The sequence below is a fragment of the Artemia sp. Qi Xiang Cuo genome, chromosome 16 (assembly GCF_049724085.1).
Source record: "Artemia sp. Qi Xiang Cuo chromosome 16, ASM4972408v1, whole genome shotgun sequence".
In the NCBI taxonomy this organism is placed as follows: Eukaryota; Metazoa; Arthropoda; class Branchiopoda; order Anostraca; family Artemiidae; genus Artemia; species Artemia sp. Qi Xiang Cuo.
The window spans coordinates 36,667,256-36,684,662 of record NC_142809.1 but is presented as its reverse complement, the minus strand read 5'-3'; the positions used below and the strand labels follow the sequence as shown (position 1 = coordinate 36,684,662).

General features: G+C 33.2%; 1 protein-coding gene across 3 annotated transcripts in view; it reads right to left on the bottom strand.

The window, feature by feature from the left end:
- LOC148942856 (uncharacterized) overlaps positions 1–17,407 on the bottom strand; it is a 117,261-nt gene that overhangs the window by 61,652 nt on the left and 38,202 nt on the right. The window contains exon 3 of one of the 3 annotated variants that reach the window (XM_089102147.1): positions 11,785–11,950. The exons of 1 other annotated variant lie outside the window; for it this stretch is intronic. The gene's annotated coding sequence lies outside the window, so the exon portion shown is untranslated. Of the gene's footprint in view, positions 1–11,738; positions 11,758–11,784; positions 11,951–17,407 lie in introns of those variants that run through there. One more of the 3 variants, XM_089102148.1, reaches the window with a different exon arrangement.

The window sequence follows — 17,407 nt, the reverse complement described above, 5'->3', positions numbered from 1 at the left end:
CTTAGAGTTTTAGTTAGAGTTGTAGTTTTAGTTAAGAGTTTAGAGTTTTACCTTAGAGTCTTAGCTTAGAGTTTTTGTTAGAGTTGAAGTTTAGTTTAGTTTTAGTTAAGAGTTTAGAGTTTTAGCTTAGAGTCTTAGCTTAGAGTTTTAGTTAGAGTTGAAGTTTAGTTTAGTTATAGTTAAGAGTTGAGAGTTTTAGCCAAGAGTCTTAGCTTAGAGTTTAGTTAGAGTTGAAGTTTAGTTTAGCTATAGTTAAGAGTTTGGAGTTTTAGCTTAGAGTCTTAGCATAGAGTTTTTAGTTAGAGTTCTAGTTTAGCTTAGTTTATAGTTTCAGCTTGGCTTTTTAGTTAGAGCGTAAGTTTAGTTTAATTATAGCTAAGACTTTTAGCTTAGTCTTAGCTTAGAGTTTTAGTTAGAGTTGAAGTTTAGTTTAGTTATAGTTAAGAGTTTAGTTTTAGCTTAGAGTTTTAGTTAGAGTTCTACTTTAGTTTAGTTTTAGTTTAGAGTTTTAGCTTAGAGTCTTAGCTTAGAGTTTTATTTAGAGTTCTATTTTATTTTTAGTTAAGGGTTTTACTTTAGATTTTTAGCTTAGTGTTTTGGTTAAAGTTGAAGTTTAGTTTTGACAAAGTTAAGCATTTAGACGTATACCTTGGTCTTAGCTTAGAGTTATTGCTCGAGTTTTAGTTTAGCTTAGTTTTAGTTACGAGTCTTATCCTAGAGTCATATCTTAGAGTTTTTTATAGACTTGATGTTTATTTTTGTTATACTTAAGAGTTTAGTTTTTATCTTAGTCATAGATTAGAGTTGTTGATAGAGTTGAAGTTTAGTTTAGTTTCAGTTCAGAGTTTAGAGTTTTAGCCTAGAGTTTTACTTAGAGTTGAAGTTTAGTTTAGTTATAGTTAAGAGTTTAGAGTTTTAGCTTAGAGTCTTAGCTTAGAGTTTTAGTTAGAGTTGAAGTTTAGTTTAGTAATAGTTAAGAGTTCAGAGTTTTAGCGTCGAGTTTTTGTTAGAGTTCTAGTTTAGTTTAGTTTTAGTTTAGAGTTTTACTTTAGAGTCTTAGCTTAGAGTTTTAGTTAGAGTTGAAGTTTAGTTATAATTAAGAATTTATAGTTTTAGCTTAAGAGTCATAGCTTATAGTTTTAGTTAAAGTTGTAGTTTAGTTAAGTTTTAGTTAAGGGTTTAGAGTTTTAAACTAGTCTTAGCTTAGAGGTTTAGTTAGAGTTGAAGTTTAGTTTAGTAATAGTTAAGATTAGAGTTTTAGTTAAGATTAGAGTTTTAGTTTAGCTTAGAGTCTTAGCTTAGAGTTCTAGTCAGAGTTCTAGTTTAGTTTAGTTTTATTTAAAAGTTTAAAGTTTTACCTTAGAGTCTTAGCTTAGAGTTTAGTTAGAGTTGAAGTTTAGTTTAGTTATAGTTAAGATTAGAGTTTTAGTTTAGAGTTTTAGCTTAGTCTTAGCTTAGAGTTTGAGTCAGAGTTCTAGTTTAGTTTAGTTTTAGTTAAGAGTTTAAAGTTTTACCTTAGAGTCTTAAATTAGAGTTTAGTTAGAGTTCTAGTTTAGTTTAGTTGTAGTTAAGAGTTTAGAGTTTCAGCTTAAAGTTTAGTTAGAGTTGAAGTTTAGTTTTACTTTATAGTTTTAGCTTAGAGTTTTAGTTGGAGTTGAAGTTTAGTTATACTTAAGAGTTTAGAGTTTTAGCCTAGAGTCTTAGATTAGAGTTTAAGTTAGAGTTCTAGTTTAGTTTAGTTTTAGTTAAGAGTTTAGAGTTTTAGCCTAGTGTCTTAGCTTAGAGTTTTAGTTAGAGTTGAAGTTTAGTTATAGTTAAGAGTTTTAGCCTAGAGTCATAGCTTAGAGTTTTAGTTAAAGTTGTAGTTTAGTTAAGTTATAGCTAAGAGTTTAGAGTCTTAGCCTAGAGTCTTAACTTAGAGTTGAACTTTAGTTTAGTAATAGTTAAGATTAGAGTTTTAGTTTAGAGTTTTAGCTTAGAGTCTTAGCTTAGAGTTTTAGTTAGAGTTCTAGTTTAGTTTAGTTTTAGTTAAGAGTTTAGATTTTTACCTTAGAGTCTTAGCTTAGAGTTTAGTTAGAGTTCTTGTTTAGTTTAGTTGTAGTTAAGATTTTAGAGTTTTAGCTAAGAGTTTAGTTAGAGTTGAAGTTTAGTTTAGTTTTACTATAGTTTTAGCTTAGAGTTTTAGTTAGAGTTGAAGTTTAGTTATAGTTAAGAGTTTAGAGTTTTAGCCTAGAGTCTTAGCTTAGAGTTTAAGTTAGAGTTCTAGTTTAGTTTAGATTTAGTTAAGATATTAGAGTTTTAGCCTAGAGTCTTAGCTTAGAGTTTTTGTTAGAGTTCTAGTTTAGTTTAAGTTAAGAGTTTAGAGTTTTAGCTTAGAGTTTTAGTTAGAGTTGAAGTTTAGTTTAGTTATAGTTACAAGTTTAGAGTTTTACCTTAGAGTCTTAGCTTAGAGTTTTAGTTAGTGTTGAAGTTTAGTTTAGTTATAGTTAAGAATTGAGAGTTTTAGCCTAGAGTCTTAGCTTAGAGTTTAGTTAGAATTGAAGTTTAGTTTAGCTATAGTTAAGAGTTTGGAGTTTTAGCTTAGAGTCTTTGCTTAGACTTTTAGTTAGAGCTGAAGTTTAGTTTAGTTACAATTAAGGGTGTAGAGTTTTAGCTTAGAGTCTTAGCATACAGTTTTTAGTTAGAGTTCTAGTTTAGCTTAGTTTTAGTTTATAGTTTTAGCTTGGCGTTTTAGTTAGAGTGTAAGTTTAGTTTATTTATAGTTAAGAGTTTTAGCCTAGAGTCCTAGCTTAGAGTTTTAGTTAGAGTTCTAGTTTAGTTTAGTTATAGTTAAGAGTTTAGAGTTTTAGATTAGAGTTTTACTTAGAGTTCTACTTTAGTTTAGTTTTAGTTTAGAGTTTTAGCTTAGAAACTTAGCTTAGAGTTTTTGTTAGAGTTCTAGGTTAGTTTAGGTTTAGTTAGAGTTGATCATTAGTTTAGTTTTAGTTAGGAGTTTAGAGTTTTAGCGTAGTCTTAGCTTAGAATTTTTGTTAGATTTCTAGTTTAGTTTAGTTTTAGTTTAGAGTTTTACTTTGAGTCTTACCTTAGAGTTTTAGTTAGAGTTGAAGTTTAGTTTAGTTATAGTTAAGAGTTCAGAGTTTTAGCTTAGAGTTTTAGTTAGAGTTCTACTTTAGTTTAGTTAGAGTTTTAGCTTAGAGTCTTAGCTTAGAGTTTTTGTTAGGTTTCTAGTCTAGTTTAGTTTTAGTTTGGAGTTTTAACTTAGAGTCATAGCTTAGAGTTTTAGTTAGATTTGACATTTAGTTTAGATTTAGCTAAGAGTTGTGAGGCGTAGCTTAGAGTCTTAGCTTAGAGTTTTAGTTAGAGTTCTAGTTTAGTTTAGTTTTAGTTAAGAGTTTTAGCTTAAAGTCTTAGCTTAGAGTTTTAGCTAGAGTTCTAGTTTATTTTATTTTTATTTAATAGTTTAGAGTTTTAGCTTGGAGTCTTAACTTTGAGTTTTAGTTAGAGTTCTAGTTTAGTTTAGTTTTAGTTAAGAGTTTAGACTTTTACCTTAGAGTCTTAGCTTAGAGTTTTAGTTAGAGTTGAAGTTTAGTTTAATTTTAGTCAAGTGTTTAGATTTTTATATTTTAGTCTTATCTTAGAGTTATTATTAGAGTTCTAGTTTAGTTTAGTTATAGTTGAAAGTTTGGAATTTTAACTTAGAGTCTTATCTTAGAGTTTTAGTTAGAATTGAAGATTAGTTTAGGTTTAGTTAAAAGTTTAGAGTTTTACCTTAGAGTCTTAGCTTAGAGTTTTAGTTAGAGTTCTAGTTTAGTTTTAGTTAAGAGTTTAGAGTTTTACCTTAGTCTTAGCTTAGAGTTTTATTAGAGTTGAATTTTAGCTATAGTTAAGAGTTAAGAGTTAAAGCTTAGAATCATAGCTTAGAGTTTTAGTTAGAGTTCTAGTTTAGTTTAGTTTTAGTTAAAAGTTTAGTTTTACCTTAGAGTCTTAGCTTAGAGTTTTAGTTAGAGTTCTAGTTTAGTTTAGTTATATTTAAGAGTTTAGAGTACTAGCTTAGAGTCTTAGCTTAGAGTTTTAGTTAGAGTTCTAGTTTAGTTTAGTTTTAATTAAAAGTTTAGAGTTTTACCCTAGAGTCATATCTTAGTGTTTTAGTTAGAGTTCTAATTTAGTTTAGTTTTAGTTGAGAGTTTAGAGTTTTAGCTTAGAGTCTTAGCTTAGAGTTCTAACTATAGTTGAAGTTTAGTTTAGTAATAGTTAAGAGTTTAGAGTTTTATCTTAGTCGTAGCTTAGAGCTTTAGTTAGAGTTCAAGTTTAGTTTAGTTATAGTTAAGAGTTTAGAGTTTTAACCTAGATTCCTAGCTTAGGGTTTTTAGTTAGTTGAATTTTAGTTTGATTATAGTTAAGAGTTTAGACTTTTAGCTTATGATAAGCTGTTAGCTTATGATGTTAGACTTTTAGCTTATGATAAGCTATGAGCGCTCATGATAAGCTAACCTAACCTAACCTAACTTAAACCTAACCTCTAACCTAACCTAACCTAATCTAACCTATGGTTTTGGTATTTCTATGTAATAATGTGGAATTTTGTGGTTATGTTAGTTTAGTATTGTCATCAATATCTATTGCCCCCCCTCCTCGACTAGGCTAAAACTCTAAGCTAAAACTCTTAAGTAAAAATAAACTAGAACTCAAACTAAAACTCTAAGCTAAGACTCTAAGCTAAAGCTCTAAACTCTCATGTCTTAACTATAAATAAACTAAAATTCAACTCTAGCTAAATCTCTAAGTTGAGTCTGTGGGCTAAAACTCTAAGCTAAAACTCTTAACTAAAACTAAAGTAAACTAGAACTCAAACTAAAACACTAAGATAACACTCTAAGCTAAAACTCTAAACTCAGAACTATAACTAAACTAAACTTCAACTCTAACTAAAACTCTAGGCTAAGACTCTAGGCTAAAACTCTAAGCTAAAACTCTTAACTGAACTAAACTAAACTAGAACTCTAGCTAAAACTCTAAGCTATGACTCTAAGCTAAAACTGTAAACTCTTAACTATAAATAAACTAAAATTCAACTCTATGCTAAAACTCTAAGCTAAAACTCTTAACTAAAACTAAACTACAGCTCTAACTGAAACTCTAAGCTATGACTCTAAGCTAAACTCTAAACTCTTAACTATAATCAAACTAAAATTCAACTCTAACTAAAACTCTAAGCTAGGAATCTAGGTTAAAACTCTAAACTCTCAACTATAACTAAGCTAAACTTGAACTCTAACTAAAGCTCTAAGCTAAGACTCTAATCTAAAACTCTAAACTCTTAACTATTACTAAACTCTTAACTATTACTAAACTAAACTAGAACTCTAACTAAAACTCTAAGCTATAACTCAAAATTCTTAACTATAACTAAACTTCAACTCTAACTAAAACTCTAAGATAAGAATCTAAGGTAAAACTCTAAACTCTTAACTAAAACTAAACTAAACTAGAACTCTAACTAACACTCTAAGGTAAAACTCTTAACTCATAACTAAGACTAAACTAAAGTAGAACTCTAACTAAAACTCTAAGCTAAAACTCTAAGATAAAACTCTAAACTCTTAACTATAACTAAACTAAACTAGAACTCTAAGCTAAGACTCTAAGCTAAAACTCTTAACTATAACTAAACTAAACTTCACCTCTAACTAAATCTCTAAGCTAAAACTAAGCTAAACTAGAACTCTAACTAAAAACTCTATGCTAAGACTCTAAGCTAAAACTCTAAGCCCTTAACTAAAAATAAACTAAACTTCAACTCTAACTAAAACTCTAAGCTAAGACTCTAAGCTAAAACTCCAAACTCTTAACTATATCTAAACTAAACTTCAACTGTAACTAAACTCAAATCTAAGACTCTATGATTAAATTCTTAACTAAAACTAAACTAAACTTCAACTCTAACTAAAACTCTTAGCTAAGACTCTAAGCTAAAACTCCCAACTCTTAACTATAACTAAACTAAACTTCAACTCTAAGCTAAAACTCTAAACTCTTAACTAAATCCAAACTAAACTAGAACTCTAACAAAAACTCTAAGCTAAGACTAAGGTAAAACTCTAAACTCTTAACAAAAACTAAATTAAACTAGAACTCTAACTAAAGCTCTAATCTAAGACTCTAGGCTGAAACTCTAAACTCTTAACTATAACTAAACTAAACTACAACTCTAACTAAAACTCTAAGCTAAAACTCTAAACTCTTAACTACAACTAAACTAAACAAGATCTCTAGCTAAACTCTAAGCTAAGACTCTAAACTCTTAACTAAAACTAAACTAAACTAGAACTCTAACTAAAACTCTAAGCTAAGACTCTAAGCTAAAACTCTAAATTCGAAACTCTTAACTATTGCTAAAATAAACTTTAACTTTAACAAAAGCACTAGGCCAAGGCTATAGTATAAAACTTTAAACTGTGAAATCAAACTAAACTAAAATACAAAATGAACTAAAACTCTAAATTCTTAACTATAACTAAACTAAACTTCAACTCTAACTAAAACTCTAAGCTAAGATTCTAAGGTAAAACGCTAAACTAAAACTAAACTAAACTAGAACTTTAACTAAAACTCTAAGATATGCACTAAGCTAAAACTCTAAACTCTTAACAAAAACTAAACTAAACTAGAACTCTAACTAAAACTCTAAGCTAGAACTCTAAACTCTTAACTATAACTAAACTAAACTAGAACTCTAACTAAAACTCTAAGCTAAGACTCTAAGCTAAAACTCTAAACTCTTAAATAAAACTAAACTAGCATAGAAATATAAATAAAATTCTAATATAATATTCCAGGCTAGAAATCAAAACTCTTAACTAAAACTAAACTAGACTAGAACTCTAAATAAAATTCTAAGCTAAGACTCCAAGCTATTACTCAAAACTCTGAACTTTAACTAAACTAGATCTCTAACTAAAACTCTAAGCTATGACTCTAAGCTAAAACTCTAAACTCTAAACTATTACTAAAATAAACGTGAACTCCAATTAAAACTCTAAGTTAAGACTCTAGGCTAAAACTCTAAACTCCTAACTAAAACTAAACTAGAACTCTAACTAAAACTCTATGCTAAGACTCTAAACTAAAACTCTAAGCTCTTAACAAAAAATAAACTAAACTAGAACTCTAAATAAAACTCTATGCTAAGACTCTAAGGTAAAACTCTAAACTATTAGCTACAACTAAACTAAACTAGAATTCTAACTAAAACTCTAAGCTAAGACTCTAAGCCAGAACTCCAAGATAAAACTCTAAACTCTTAACTAAAACTAAACTAAACTAGAACTCTAACTAAAAGTATAATATAAAACAACAAGATAAAACTCCAAACTCTGAATAAATACTTAAATACAACTATAACTAAAACTCTAAGCTAAGAATCTAAGGTAAAAGTATAAACTCTTAACTATAACTAAAGAAAAGTTCAACCCTAAATTAAAATATAAGTTAATACTCCAAGGTAAAACTCTAAACTCTTAACTGAAACTAAACTAAACTAGAACTCTAACTAAAACTCTAAGCTAAAACTCCAAGATAAAACTCTAAACTCATAACTAGAAATAAACTAACCTAGAACTCTAACTAAAACTCTAAGCTAACACTCTAAGGTAAAAGTCTAAACTCTTAACTAAAACTAAACTAAACTAGAACTCTAACCAAAACTCTAAGCTAAGACTCCAAGCTAAAACTCTAAACACTTAACTAAAACTAAACTAAAGTAGAAATTTAACTAAAAATCTATGCTAAGACTAAGCTAAAACTCTAAACTCTTAACTATAACTAAACTTCAACTCTAACTAAACTCTAAGGTAAGACTCTAGGCTAATACTCTTAACTAAACTAAAATAGAACTCTAACTAAAACTCTAAGCTAAGACTCTAGGCTAAAACTATAAACACTTAACTATAACTAAACTAAACTTCAACTCTAACTAAAACTCTAAGCTAAGACTCTAAGGTAAAACTAAACTAAAACCAAACAAAAATAGAACTCTAACAAAAACTCTAAGCTAAGACTCTACGCTAAAACTCTAAACTCCTATCTAAAATTAAACTAAACTTCAACTGTAACAAAAACTCTAAGCTAAGACTACGCTAAAACTCTGAACTCTTAACTATTACTAAACTAAACTTCAACTCTAACTAAAACTCTAAGCTAAGACTGTAAACTCTTAACTAAAACTAAACTAAACTAGAACTTCAACAAAAACTCTAAGCTACGACTCTAAGCTAAAAACTCTAAACTCTTAACTAAAACTAAACGAAACTATAACTTCAACAAAAACTCTAAGCTAAGACTTTAAGGTAAAACTCTAAACTCTTAACTATAACTAAGCTAAACTAGAACTCTAACTAAAACTCTAAGCTAAGACTCTAAGCTAAAACTCTAAACTCTTAACTGTTACTAAACTAAACTTCAATTCTAACTAAAACTCTAAGCAAAGACTCTAAGCTAAAACTCTAAACTCTTAACTTTAACTAAACTAAACGTCAACTCTAACTAAAACTCTAAGCTAAAACTCTAAGATAAAACTCTAAACTCTTAACTAAAACTAAACTAAACTAGAACTCTAACTAAAACTCTAAGCTAAGACTCTAAGGTATAAGTTCAAACTCTTAACTATAACTAAACTAAACTTCAACTCTAACTAAAAATCGTAGCTAAGGCTCTAACCTAAATCTCCAAGCTAAGACTCTAGGCTAAAACTCTAAACTCTTAACTATTACTAAACTAAACTTCAACTCTAACTAGAACTCTAAGCTAAGACTCTAAGCTAAAACTCTAAACTCTTAACTAAAACTAAACTAAACTTCAACTCTAACTAAAACTCTAAGTTAAGACTCTAAGCTAAAAAACTCTAAACTCTTAATTAAAACTAAACTAAACTAGAACTCTAACAAAAACTATAAGCAAAGACTATATGCTAAAACTCTAAACTCGTAACTAAAACTAAATTACACTTCAACTGCAACTAAAAGTCTAAGCTAAGACTCTAAGGTAAAACCCAAAACTCTTAACTATAACTAAACTGTACTAGAACTCTAACAAAAACTCTAAGCTAAGACTCTAAGCTAAAAACTCTAAACTCTTAACTATAACTAAACTAACTTCAACTCTAACTAAAACTCTAAGCTATGACTCTAAAGTAAAACTCTAAACTCTTAACTAAAACTAAACTAAACAAAAACTTAAACAAAAACTCTAAGCTAAGACTCCAAGCTAAAACTATAAACTAAAACTAAGCTAAAGTAGAACTCTAACTAAAACTCTAACTAATACTAAAATATAAGACTCTAAACTCTATACTAAAACTAAAGTAAACTTCAAATCTTACTAAAACTCTATGCTAATTCTATTAGGTACAAATATACGCTTTTAAATATAAATAAAGTAAAATAGAATACTAACGAAATCTATAAGCTAATACTCTAAACTAAAACTCTAAACTATTAACTAAAACTAAATTAAACTTTAACTATGACTAAAACTCTAAGCTAAGACTCTAGGCTAAAACTCTAAACTCTAACTAAACTAAACTTCAACTCTAACTAAAACTCTAAGCTAAGACTCTAAGCTAAAACTCTAAACTCTTAACTAAAACTAAAGTAAACTTCAACTCTGACTAAAACTCTAAGCTAAGACTCTAAGCTAAAACTCTAAACTCTTAACTACAACTAAACTAAAACTAACAAAAACTCTAAGCTAAGACTCTAAGCTAAAAACTCTAAACTCTCCACTATAACTAAACTAAACTTCAACTCAAACTAAAACTCTAAGCTAAGACTCTAAGGTAAAACTCTATGCCAATGGATTAAAGAAAAAACCGGAAAAATGTTGGATACTTTCTAAGTCTAAAAAATTCAGTCAGAAAAAACTTTTTAAAAAATCAAAAAGGGAGGGAGGAAGGGGGCGGGGGACCTTTAGGGGCCCTTTGGGGGCCCGGGGGCATTTGGGGACCTGGGAGCTCAGGGGACCAAGGGGCATTTGGGTGACCGGCGACCTTTTGGGGGTGTGGGGGGGGCCGGGGCCCTTTGGGGGTCCAGGGGGATGAGGCCCTTTGGGGTCCATTGGGGTTGGGGGGATTGGGGCCCTTTGGGGTTCGGGTAGGGGACCGGGGGCCCTTTGGGGGTCCTGGGGGAACGGGGGACCTTTGGGGGTCAGAGGGAGGGGGAATGGAGCCCTTTGGGGTTGGGGGGATCGGGGCCCTTTGGGGTTGGGGTAGTGGACATCACAACACTGTTCAAATGGAACTTGTGTATTATAACGACCACAGAGTTTCACCCCAAATCATCTTCTAGAATATCTCAAACGGTTTCACCTAAATGATCCCCTAAAAGTAATTTCTGCGTATTCCTTTTGTTTTGGCATCCCTGCGCTGTCACATTTGAAATTCCTAGGAAACCCTTTCCCGCGTTAATCTCTTCATCTCTAAGATGTTCCTAGCTACACTATTATGGTTTTGATAGAATATCAATTTATCACTCTGACCTAAAGATCGGAGAATTCATATTTAAAAATAGAATATTAATTTATCTCTGTCACGTAAGATCAGAGAAGCCATATTTAAAATAGAATTTCTATCTCTTTAGAATCCCGTATAATTCCTAGGAAACAAGTGATGTCATTTCTAATTCCCCTTTCGTATATTAATATTTCCCTTCTATTATACAAATCAATTTTTCAGAAATTCTGTCCCCTTCTTTTATGCAATAAATTTCTCGAAAATCCTCTCCCCACCGACTGTTTTAATCAAGTTATCAGAAATCCACTTCCCCCTCTTGTCCTAGATCAATACATCTCTCCCCCTGTTAATGCGCATGTGCAAACTGCCCCCCGGAGTCATTACACAATCACGAACAACAACAAAATCGACCATGAAAATACATCAAAGTGAGAAAAATCCTGTTTTTCATTCTCAGTGACAAAAACCATAAAAACATACATAAATTATGTACTGTCACGAGTTATACACTTGGAAACAACAAATTGACCTTGACAGAGGTGTCATTGACCCGTTAGAATTACATCAAAGTGAGAAAAATCCTGTTTTTTCATTCTCCGTGACAAAAACCATAAAACATACATAAATTGCTGTTGACATCCAAGAAACATCCATCAAAGTGAGAAAAACCATGTTTTTTCAAGTGAGAAAAATCCTATTTTTCCATTCTCAGTGACAAAAACCATAAAAACATGCATAAATTATGTACTGTCAGCGTTAGACTAAATTGTAGATGGCAGCACCGTGTTCGCCCAGTAACTTATGAGGCTTCCCTACTCACGAGTGAGCCGCCTACGTTTGCATACGCATCTAGAAACAATAATCGCTAATGATTACCAAAATAAAAGTTAGTACAAAAAAATAATATAAAGATTACTAGTTACATAATTACGATAGGGTTTGTCAGTTTATTCTTTTTTTTTCTTTTGTTTTTAATGAAGTGTAACAAAGAGTATTTCACTATTAATAGTCCAATCTTTGAATTCAGGCACGTGCGCAGGACTTGTTTCTCGAAGTGGGGTCGAGGTTGGACAGAAAGACAAAAATATTTTTCTAATGCTCTGAAAATTCGGAAAACTATGAATTTGGAAGGGGTCAAGGTACCCCCCATACGTACGTCCCTGATTACACTACTAGAAGAAACCCAACAAGCAAACAACTACTAAATAGAAAATGCAAAAATATTAAAGCATACCGTAAATGCAAATTAGGCCACTCAAAACAGCCTATTCATAAAATACCTAGTTTAAGCGGTGTTGTGATAGCAATAGGAGGTCCATCGCAGGGGGAGAAGCCCTCTAGAGTCACAAGCAGGTTCTATCCTAGGGCTTCCTGAGTCCCCTCCGGTCCGCCCATTTCTATAATTCTTCTTTTACTTCGCCATGCCCAACAAACGAAACAAAGACTCTAGAAAAAAAATGTCGCTTAATAGCGGATTGATTACACAACTGTCCTTAAAAATCCCAATTCCTAATTAGTCAGGGTTGCTTTTACATAAATATGCAAGAAAAATCAAGTGGGTGCCCCAAAGAAGGGTTTGAAAAAACATTAAATGCTTATAGTATTTGGGCCTTTAGGTGAGGCTTTAGATGCATAACATCTACTCAGAATTTAGCTTACAAGCCCTCCTGAATGTTTAGTTTATTGCACCAATGCAGAGTTGCCACAACAACTTGTCAAAGGTCTCCTAATACTGGCTAAAAAAAAGTATCCACACAGCTTTATGGTCTTTAAAATGTAGATGCGTTTTTCCTGACTCAATGCATTTATAGAAAAACTTCTAATTCTTTGGTTCTCCTTGACACCGAGTTTAAATTAATCAATTGTGTGGAATCAAAAAACAAGATCTTTCATAAAAATATGACCACCACTTAAAGAGAATGCTCAGTTGTTAAAATAAGAAAAGAGAAACAAGAACTAAAGTATTTAATTTTCTAAAGTCTTGGAAATGACCTCATTGACCCAAAATATGAAGCTATTTATTTGTGTCTTTTTTTTAATATATTTCATATGAGTAACACTAATTAATGACTGCATCTTTCATAGTTAAATACTTGATTCATAAATAATTAGCAATGGGCCTATGATTAGATAGTTGGTCATCAGAAGGACAGCACATGGCTCGTGCTATTTACAGGAGAAAGAAAAACCAGAGCAAACTAAACTAAATACGAAAGATATATCTCATTGTTTTAAAAGAGAAATTAAATGTTAGAGAGGCCATTCCGGTCTTGTGCCATAAAAAAGATTAGAACATAGACAACATTCATTAATGCGTCAAAAGATTATTGCATAAATGATCTACGTGAAATATCCTTTTCTTGAAGAGCGACTAGGCTAGCCTACAATTTCTTTTTAAGTCTTAGATTAGCGGCAACTAAGGTATCTGAGGGAATGAAAGCTAATTATTAAGCTAATTTTAACTGATAAACATTCTGATGAAGTCACTATTGTATTGCGTAGTGCAGCCCTGCTGCAGTGCTACTCATAGATTTTTTGTATGGTCACATCACAAGCGACCTAAGGCTCGACATTCTTCCCTGTATAGGAATCTTGAAACAGAGAAGTAAAGTTCATTTGAAGTTTGAAAAATTTCCAGCAGTATAACAAAAAACTAAAAAATTTACGTTTTTTACCATACTTAACAGAACTAACAAGAGCATAAGCGATACGATGTCAACAGAGGTGCGAACACCCCTCTTCCGCACCCTTCCTAAATTCTGGTTCAAAATTAACTGCGAACAAAAATACATGTACTTTAAAATCAATGATAATACTCCTATATATCCTAGTGGCCTGTATTGATCCTGCCAGTCATCCATTTACCCTAAAATAATAAACACGGTTAGCTGGATTATCATTATGGACGAATCGTATTAAAATCGCTGTTTTATGACCAAACACCATATTAGTTATAACTCAATTACTGTTCCTGAAGCTCATTTCTACCAGAGAATATGAGACCATACCCATTTGCTGCAGTAATAGCATTATTAATTCATCTCAGTCACTAAAACCTTTGTCAGTCGGTTCTACTGGAGCACATGTTACTATGACAAATACCTTTCACTTTCTAATTATTTGTTAAAAAAGAAATTCCAAAAAGAAGTTTTCAAAGACAAGTAAAAATCATAAAAATAAAGTCATAAGATCCTAAGATGAACCGAAATAAGGTCCTAATAATTCAAGCTTAATAAGACCAAGAAATATTACTTATAAATAAATGACAACCAAAATGAACAGAACTTAAAATGGCAGCCTTCTTCGAAACTATTGTCTCAGTCCGAGCCTCTCCGGAGCCAATTTTTAAGGAGCTGTCCTAGCCGAGTGGTTGGCACGCTAGACTTGAAATCCCATGCCGTTGAGGACGGGGGTCTGAGTCCTGGTGTTGCTGGTTATTTAAGTTAGAACGGGGTCAGTGGCGTGACATTGTAACGGAGTCAACCCTGCTCTAAAAGGGTACCTGGAAAAAATCTGAGGAAGGTAAACAGAAAGGGTGTGCGAAAGCACAAGATGGCTAGCCCCAAGCCCCCTATTGCACTTCTTGGCTGAAGGGCCATGAAATGGAGATCACCACCACCTGTAGGGACTGTAATGTCCAATGCTGTGTTCTTTACCTTTTCTTTAAACGTATCAATAATGAAGATAGAGATACTGCTATCGATTATCTATCAACTTGTCAGAACAAATTTGCCATACCATCAACAACAACAAAAAAAAAGAAAACCATAAATGATAGTAATTACTGAAAAGGGTTAATGAAAGCAGACTAATTGTTTACTAAATAATTAAATTTAATTCTTGGAAGTCTCAACAATTTTTTGTTTTCATTGTTATCAGAGGCAGTGCCATAGAGCTGCCTCCACCCCTTTGTAAGGGCGGGGATTGTTGTAAAAAATCAGAATGGTTTCGTTCGACTGAGAAACCAAAGTTCGAGTGCCTGCTTTAAGAGTTGAAAGAGGTGGAAGGACAACCAGTCCCCTTCTCGTGCCCTTTTTCACTACCCATCCCCGTACCCCCAAAAATCCTATCAAATTCTGAAAAGCCTATTTGCTATGAAAAGTTGAAAGATCCAATCGACATTCATCCGGGGTCAGTATGTCCCCTGCCACTGGAGCAAGGGCTGCAAACAATAAAAATTGTCGATAGTTTACACACATGTTGAAGGAAAAGGGGGTTTGTTTGATGCTGGGGGTGTGATTGGCTCAAAACTTTAAGATATCGTCCTCTGGGTCAAAAGATAAAACACCTTATTGTGGGAGGGATGGGGAGGACCAATAGGCTCGAAAATGGGGAAAAATATTCTGTTCCTGATCAGTTGCAAACATACAGCTGTAAGTCTATAGGCCACAAGGAGCCTATTTCACAAAAAACTGCTCCAGTGCACAGCCCCCCCCCCTCCAGAAAACTGGAAACGACATGCACATTTGAATAAAACATAAGACGGTATGTGTACCCGAGTTTTTAAATTATCTGCGATACTTAAGGAATGGCAAGGGAAATTAAGTTGAAAATTTTTGGAAGTATTGAGGAGGGGGGGGGGGGTCATTCGAGTGGATCTCATATTTTGACTTGATAAAATAGAGAGACGTAGATTCAAAGGGAATATAATAAAACCAGGTCATCAAAATAACACATCTGCATTATCTTAGGAACAGCTCAGGGGATGAAGAGGAAACTTGTAGGTAATGTAGGGGAAAGGAAGTGCGAGGTTGAGGCAAGAAGACTTCAAATTTTTGTTGGGGGAAGATTAAAGAGGTAGACAGTTTGAACCTCAGACCCAACGAAATATATGTGTACTACTAGCGTACGCGAGGCTTAAACTTTATACAGGGATAAGTAGCACGGTAAATCACAAGATACTATGTGCATCCAGGCTATCAAAATCCCATATCTGTAGTGTCTCGGAAACAGCTTTGGAATGGAGTTGAAACTTTCAGGTTGTGCAGCAGAAGAAAAAGGGAACGGCAGTGTGCCTTCGAGTTTTGTGCTCGAGGGTGGAAGAAGAATGAGGGTGGGACTGGATAAAAATATCACCATCTCCGATCCATGTAAATATTTTGCAATATAACCTCCCATCAGAATTAGAACCTATTCACGGCTAAGTAGTAACGTAAATAAAAGACATAATCTTGTACCAGGTTATCAAAGTAACTACAAAATCTCGGGAATGGCTAAGAGTATTAAGCTAAAACTTGCAGAGGGTATAGGGAGGGAAGTAAAAGGTAGAGAAAGAGGATGGAATTTACATCCCAAACCGGTGGTGCTAATCTCCGCTTCACGGCCCTTCAGCCAGGAAGTCTAATGGGGTTGAGAAGACTTCGGAGCCAGCCATCCAGTGCTTTCGCACACCCTTCCTGTTTGCCGTCCCCAGGTTTCAACATACATCCATTTAGATTTGGGTGAGCTTACACAGTCTGGCTGAGTCTGAACTCTGGCTGAGCTTACACAGTCCCCCCTACAGACGTCTGCCCCAAACAATTGGCTGCACTAGGACTTGAACACCAACCCTGAAGGACATAAGATAACTCCACCCCACCAACCACTTGGTTGGCGTGGAGGGAGAAGACCTCAAAGTCTGACTTGACGTTAGGGTCACAGAGCAGGGGAGGTTAAAAATATTTTCTTCGGTCCACCCAAGCATTTTTTCACTACAAGCCCGTTTCGGATCTATAACCAATACACGATTAAAAGTCGAAATACATCAAATGTCATTACTTGTTACCAAGTGATCAAAATGGTGTATCAGCAATGCCCAAGGAGCGTCACTGGACATCCAGTTGAAACTTTCAGGAAATATTGGAGGGGAGAAGGGCAATTAGACAATAGAATCTTAACTTAGAAGAGGGAGAAGCGGGAATGGTCCTACAAATTTTGTCCTGTAATCTGTCGTGATTTTTGGTACTGTGGACCATGTTGGACAATGATATATTCCCGGTGAAGTTGCGATGTTGACCGAAATCAACCTAGTGTATCCATGTTATAAAAATAGTGTTCTGTATTATGTCGGGAATAGCTTGGAGGATCAAGCTGAAACTTTGAAAGGGTACTGGAGGGCCAAGTGGACCATGGAACTTGACTTGGGGGAGGGGGAGAGTTAAATCGAAAGAAACCACGTTTTCAGGTTATCAAAACGAAATTTCTGCAACATCTCGGGACTGAGTTGTGAGAGTCTATCTCAAACTTTTGGAGTCTTGGGGGGGGGGAAGGTATTTCTCCATATTACTTAGAAGTTTTGGGATTATTAACCTCAGTGGAACTTTGAATGCAATGTCGTTGAAGTGGTGAGGTAAACCAAAGAGTATAATTACCCAGGTTATCGGAACACCGTGTCGGATAACTCGGGAACGACTGGGGGATGTCTTAAAACTTTCAGGGGGCTTTTGGGGAAAGCCAAAGGACTCAAAATACATTTTGAGACGGGGATAAGGGCGCAAAAGCATTTTTTCTTGTAAATATTTCTTCGTCCAAAAAACAGACTATAAGTTAGAAACTTACATCCGTTAGTTATTGAGTCAAAGGGAAAAACAGAAAAAAAAAATTTCTCCCAAAAATAAGCCCGGGGAGATAGGACTCATAGCATTTCTGTTCATCCAGTAACTTTACCTTAAATATTTTTGGTCATTCCAGACCAAAAGACTAAAAGATTCGGCGTGCATAAAAACGATGCTAAATTTTGTTGCTCCAATTAGATTAAAATGACAATCCTTAAGTTTCTAGGCAAAGTGGATCCTTTTGCTGAAAATAAACTTGAAACTCATTTCGGCTATATCGGTTAGTGAAGCCAGAAAAAGAGCCCAAATTTTGCTCAGTCTGTCATAGGCTTGTAAGTTACGGGACATGTAACATTCAGGAATGGTAAAT